Here is a 6,249-nt window from a genome sequence, read left to right as displayed (position 1 = left end):
TATTGGTAATGGAGCGACGTTTTCTGTCTTAACTACTTCCTGCTGAGATAGAGCGAAGAAGGAGGGGATTAAGAGTTGGAAGTTTCAGGGCAGGGCCGGTCACAGTGGACTGTAAGGGTGAAGAAGCTGATTGAAGGTCAGGTTGGAGATTATCTTTTATCCAATCCTCCAAGAATCTAAACACAGAAAGAGCTAAAAGCAAAAGTACACTGATTATTATTAGAAGCGCGATGAGGGGCATAACCCAGGCGATGGCAGGATTTTGAAACCATGAGAAGCTGGTGGTGCTCCACTGACATTTCCTGGTTTTATTGGCCATGGTGCGGAGTGCCTTCACATTTTCTTTAACTATGCCCGATTCATTACTATAATAACAACAGTCTTTATTTAGGAACATGCATGTTCCTCTTTTATCTGCTCTTAATAAGTCAAGAGCTTAATGATATTGTAGGGTGACTCGTGCTAAGGATGTTACCTGTCTTTTGAGGGAGACAAGAGTTATCAGTTTGAGGTTCTTTGCAATGGATGATGGCTACTTTTGCTGGCTGCTGAAGAGCCTGTAAGAGATTAACTATTAAGTTACCGTTTACCATGGGGGACCCTTTGGAAGTTAGAAAATCCCCGCTCCTTCCAGATAGTGGCATGACAGTGAGCTATAAGGAATGCATAATTAGAATCAGAATATATATTAGCCGTGTTTTTTCCCTTTAGCTAGATAGAGAGCTCAAGTGAGAGCCACAAGTTTCCCTTTTTGAGAAGTAGTTTTATTGGGAGGCATGCAGCTTTCCAGAACTGGTCAAGTGAGAGGACAGCATACGCAGCCTGCCGTTGTCCCGGGGCATCAATGACAGAACTGCCATCAACAAACAAAGTTAGATTTGGGTTAGGATACAGTTGATTAGAGTCTAGGTCGGGAAGTGTTAGTACCTCAACTGCCTGGGGGCAGGAGTGACCACTAAGTTTTAGGGAGTTTAGGAGCTGAGGCAAGAGGGTCGCTGGGTTTAAAGAGGGAGCCTGGTGCAGAGTTATGTTAGGGTTTTCGATAAACGCGATAGATTTTTTGCAAGCGGCTTGGAGACAGCAAAGACAGGATAGGCTTTTCCTGGGTTAACTTTAGGACTCTTTGGGTGTGGGTGGCAGCTGCTGCCAGGGCCTGGAGGCAGGGTTGCCAACCCTGACTGTCATATGTAGTTGCTTAGACAGACAAGCTACAGGGGATAGAGCGGGCCCCAGAGGCTGAACCAGGATTCCAACTGCTATACCTTGTTTTTTGCCTGTGTAGAGTAAAAAGGTTTGGCAGGTTTTGGTAGATGCAGGGGTGGGGGTGAAGGAGGGTGTGTCGGAGTTTATTAAAGGCAGCTATGACTTAGAGTTAAACTCTGAGTGGTGGGGGTGGGGCACAGGCTTAAACAGCAGTGGAATGAGATAGGTGTGTCTTGAGGGAGAGAAAAGTTAAGGGAGTTGGGCTGTGTCTGCTTTAGAACTCCTTTAGAAGAGGCTCCAGGTAAAGGCAAAGGAATGTTGACAAGCTGGGTTAAGGGGGGTGGTGAAAAAGTTATAGTGAAAGGGGGGAGGTAGGATAAAAGAATATAGGGGTTGGGAGCTACCGGGTGTTTGGGGATAACAGCTTCGTTAATGAAGCACAGGTCCTGGACCAAGTGATAAGTACTATTTGGGTTTTTTTACTGGTAAGATTGGAGTGTTGCAGGGAGAGTGAGTGGGTAGAAATAGTGAGGTTGTTAGAAAGGAGGCGTTGTATGATGGGTTAACATCGGAAAGCAACGGGGTCTGTGGGGCCAGTTCCTCCAGGTCGGGTGAAATAAGGGGAAGGATCAGAGGTGCTGTGAGACCAAAAGTAGGGTGTAAGGCGGTTCCTAACTAATTTAAAATGTTTCTTCCCAACAGAGGGACCAGGCACAAAGGGATTCTAAGGAGGAATGAGTAAAGGGCTAGTACACCTGGGGCAGGTAGGCTTGCCATCAGTACCCATGACCAAGATTGAGGAAGGACTGCCTAGTCCTGAAAATGAGGGCAGGTGAGAAAAGATAGCTTCTGTGTAAGAAGGAAATTTACTCACCCAATACCTTGAGCAATACCCCAGGCTTGGCGAGGCTGATGGGGGTCCAGTCAGGGACTTTTCAGACCTCGGCCAATCCCAGCAGGGCCAACGGCAGGTCAGGAATTGGAAGAATAGTCCCCCCACGTGGAGATGCAAAGGGTCTGTCGCTTTTCCAAGGGCAGTCAGACTTCCAGTGTCCGCTTTGACCACACACCGGGCGGGGTTTGGTTGGAGCTCCAGCCTGGGGCACTTCTGTGACCAGTGCCCTTCTCTGCACTTGAAGCAGGTGCCAGGTTGTGGTCGGTGTTCCATACACCCTTGCCCCACGCTGCCCTCTTGAGGCCTCGGGGAGGGGGGTAGGGGATAGCCAGCTGCAGGGCTACTAAGGCTTGGGTTGAAAATTTACCTTCTGTCGGAACCAGGCATCACGGGCTGACTGCCTGCTCCTCACAGCTGTTAAAACCTTAAATGCCATATTCACTAAATCTTGGACCAGGGTTTGAGGGCCTTTCTTCCGCTTTTTTAAAGCTTTTAATGTAAAGCCGCAGTTAAGCAGCTTAAAAAGGTGACTGGATTCTCATCAGGCTTTTGAGTGATCTTAAGATTATCAAAATTGACTCCTATATGGGAAATGGCCTGAAGCCAAGCTAGGGCACGCTGAAGCATTTTATTTCGGCAGGCACGTCTGTCCCTACCTGCTTGATTGTTAATTTGATAACTTTAACCAGGTTTTTGGCTGGAAACCACCAAGATCAGGGTGGATTAAATGAACCTGGCTGGAGTGCTGCTGAACAGGGAGAAAAATGAGTTCCCTCTTGTCTGCAGTTAGGGTAGAGGGAAGGATGACAAAAATATCATGCCAGGACAAATCATAAGCTTGAGGTAAATACTGAAACTCCTTAATATAGGTGGTGGGATCATTATAAAGGAGCCTAAATTCTTTATAATCTGAGATAAATCAGTGAGAGAGAAGGGAACATGAACCTGTCTACTCTCTCAGTTCCGGCCACTTTCTGGAGTGGACAAAGGATAAGGGGGGTTCTGCAATCCCGTGTGCTTGCTAACCAGCGGGCGAGTGCAGATTCGGGTTCCTCCAGCGAGGCAAGTAGCTCGGGAGAAGAGGACATGGGGGCTCCGGGTTTGGCCAGAATAGGGAGAGCGGTGAGTAGGAAGGGAGACAAGGTGTTCAGGCAGGTCTGAAAAGGCAGACACCAGAGGGGGTCCAGAAGCAGGAGGAGAGGAGGAATTTTCTTTAGTCAAGAGGACTTGGAAAGGGGCACAGGAAATACAGAGAAAGGGATGGAAACTCAGAGGAAAGGCGGCCTGGATGTACAGAATCTCAGACTATTTGTGAGTTTACTGGCTGAAATTGTCGATATTTCAGAGGATATTAAAATCAAAAGTGTGGCAATAAAAGTTGTTACTTACCCAAGCTTTCTGATCCCTCCCTCCTGCCAGACTCAGGGTGGTGACCATGGATTTATGTCTGCTTTCCTATCTGGGAGGTCTGTCAGAGGCTGCAGGTGTTCGCTCAGAGGAGGCTGAGCAAGGGGGAGCCAGGAAGGGGAGAGGGAGAGAGAGAGAGAGAGAGTCCAGAGATTCTGAGGGGTCTGGCTCGGGGAGTGGGGCAGTGTCTGAGTCACAGTGCCTCAGCCTTTGGGAGTTGAGGGGGTAGCGGAGGAGGTGATGGCGAGGGGTACCCAGAATATGGAGGAAGCCTTACTGGGAGCACATATAAGGAGTCAGGGGGTCCGGAGAAAGACGGAAGGGGAGTACTGTCTGGGCCTGATTAAGAGTGTTTGGCTAAGAGATTTTGAGCAGGGTAACAGGTAGTAGAGAGGGATGGGAGTGAAGAGAGAAAAATACCTGAGCATATAGGACTTCTGATTATTTGTGAGTTTGTTGTCAAAAACTGTTGAGGTTGCGGAGAATGTTAAAATCGAAAATGCTATTTTCTGGCTAGCGCAACGCAGTGTCCAATTGGTATTGAGGCCAAACTTGGTTACAGAAAAAAACCAGGCATTTAGGACAGAGATCAGGAACCAAACCCAATTCAGTAAGGTTGGCAGTGGGCACCCCAAAGGACTGTCCTTAGGGGGTTGGACAGAAGACTTCCCATTGTTCTCAAACTGCAGGGGGTATGGACAGAGGAGAAGGGTGTCCCCTGGTCCCCATTCACACCCCTCAATCAGGAGGTGGCCCGGTAACCCTGAGCAGCGTCCTGGTCAGAAGTAGGGGAGAGTCCTGGACTCTCTATGGGAGAGTCCTGGACTCTCCGGAACACGAAGGTTCCCTGGCACAGGCCTGTGGCTTTAACAGGCAGACAGGGACCTTGGATCAGAGGGACACAATGGAAGGCGAGGAGGGGGAGGTGGGGCCTGGCTTTATAGCCAGTAAAAAGGAGGTTGGTTAGGTCTTTGTTCAGGGTGAGAGTAAGGGAAAGCAGAACATTTTAGAGAAAGCACTGCAGAGCTGCAACCACACAAACAGGTAGAAAGGGCTCAGACACACCCTCTGCATTCCAGTCCAGCAAGAAGGTGCAATGACTGCTCGGCCTAGTGCTAGGAGTCCTGTCATCAGCAGGAGTCTCAGGAGGTGAGCACAGAGACAAAAGCCTGGAGGCCACATGACAGAAGACTGACAGAGAAAAGATGGACAGGAGAAACTGACCTTATCGTCGCACCCCTTTCAGGAAAGGCATTTATTTCCAGCTCCTCTTGGTACTAGGGTTGCTTTTCAGGGCTTTCAGCTAGTTAGCCTCCCGCGGACCCTATATTCCCGTATGAGTTTGCTGGTCCTCGGTGTCCAGAGCGACAAACAAGACAAGTGAGACAGAATGAAAATTCACAGAGAGATACTGACCAGAAGTCACTGGTTCAGACAGGCTCCGGAGGTTCAAGAAGAGAGGAGGGGTGGGCTGCGTCCCAGCCGAAGCAGGGTTTCGAAGCACAGAGCCCATGTTCCTACCTCTCCCGGGTTTCAGAACCAATGTAAAGGCAAAACTGAGGAACAGGGAGGAAGACAGACATAACTGACAGGACAAGGGGGAGCAGAAACCAAAATAGCGCTATTCGGTGGGGGCAGCTCCCAGACGAGGTTCCGTGACCTAGGCCAACAGGTCAGGGAAGTCGTGCTCAGCAGGTGGGGCGAGGACTTTTAAAGGGGTGGTGAGGAATGTAGTGCAATTAGCTTATGGGGTCTGGAAACCGGGAGAGTTGCTTGTTGACTCCTTATGGCTTTCTTTGAACCAGTAACATCTGGTTTCACTGGTTATCTTATCTGGTGGTTATGCAGTTATCTTATCTGGCACTGGCTCCTGCTGACCTTTGGGATGTGCAGGGAATCATGTTCAGGGCCCAGACCTGCTTCAGCTTAGTCCAAATGGGGGCTGCCTAATTCAGACATGACCCAAATAGTATAAAGGAGAGAAAGAGGGAGGAGCCAACAACTGGTGAGAGATGTATCAGAAATCTACAAGGGAATGAGAAGCCAATGGAGTAGCGGATATTGACTGAAGGCCAAGTCAGAAATAGGTATGCAAAGGAGCTGAGCCCATCAGCCCTACAGAACTTCAGGACCCAGAGATACCAAGCACACCTCATCCAGAGAAAGCCATCGGGAGAAATGAGGAAAATTAGCTGATTGAGTGCCTATAAATAACTGTTGTCAACCCCTGCCTCCTGCTTGCCTCTGCTTCCACAGCACACCCAGCATCCAGGGCTCTAGCTTCCAGAAAAAATAGCCATAGATCCTGCTCAAAGGAAGGATAGAAGCTGCCAAGGAGGATTAAAAAATATATATGTTCTGACAGTTAGAACCCTGGTGTGACAACCATCTCTTTGTAAGAGCTCCTTGACTGACCCATAAAGGGAAACCACTCTCTCCCCAACCATCTGTCTCCACCGCACAGAGCTTCCATGCCAGCGTGACGACAACCAAAGATCCCAACAGAATGTGAGAATGATAAAGCAGTATCATTAAGATCACATCGCAGGTAAAACTTTGCTAAAGATCATTCAGCAATGTTTGCAACAGCATACATGCGCAGGGAGTTGCCAGAAATTCAAGCCAGATTCAGAAGAAGAGGTGAAACAAAGGATGTCATTGCTAATGGCAGACGGAGCTTGCCTGAAAGCAGAGAATACCAGAAAGATGTTTCCTTGTGCTTTATTGATAGTGCAAAGGCATTC

This window comes from Tenrec ecaudatus, chromosome 13, assembly GCF_050624435.1.
Source record: "Tenrec ecaudatus isolate mTenEca1 chromosome 13, mTenEca1.hap1, whole genome shotgun sequence".
Classification (NCBI taxonomy): Eukaryota; Metazoa; Chordata; class Mammalia; order Afrosoricida; family Tenrecidae; genus Tenrec; species Tenrec ecaudatus.
The sequence above is the reverse complement of the archived record's forward strand: the minus strand, read 5'-3'. Positions refer to the sequence as shown.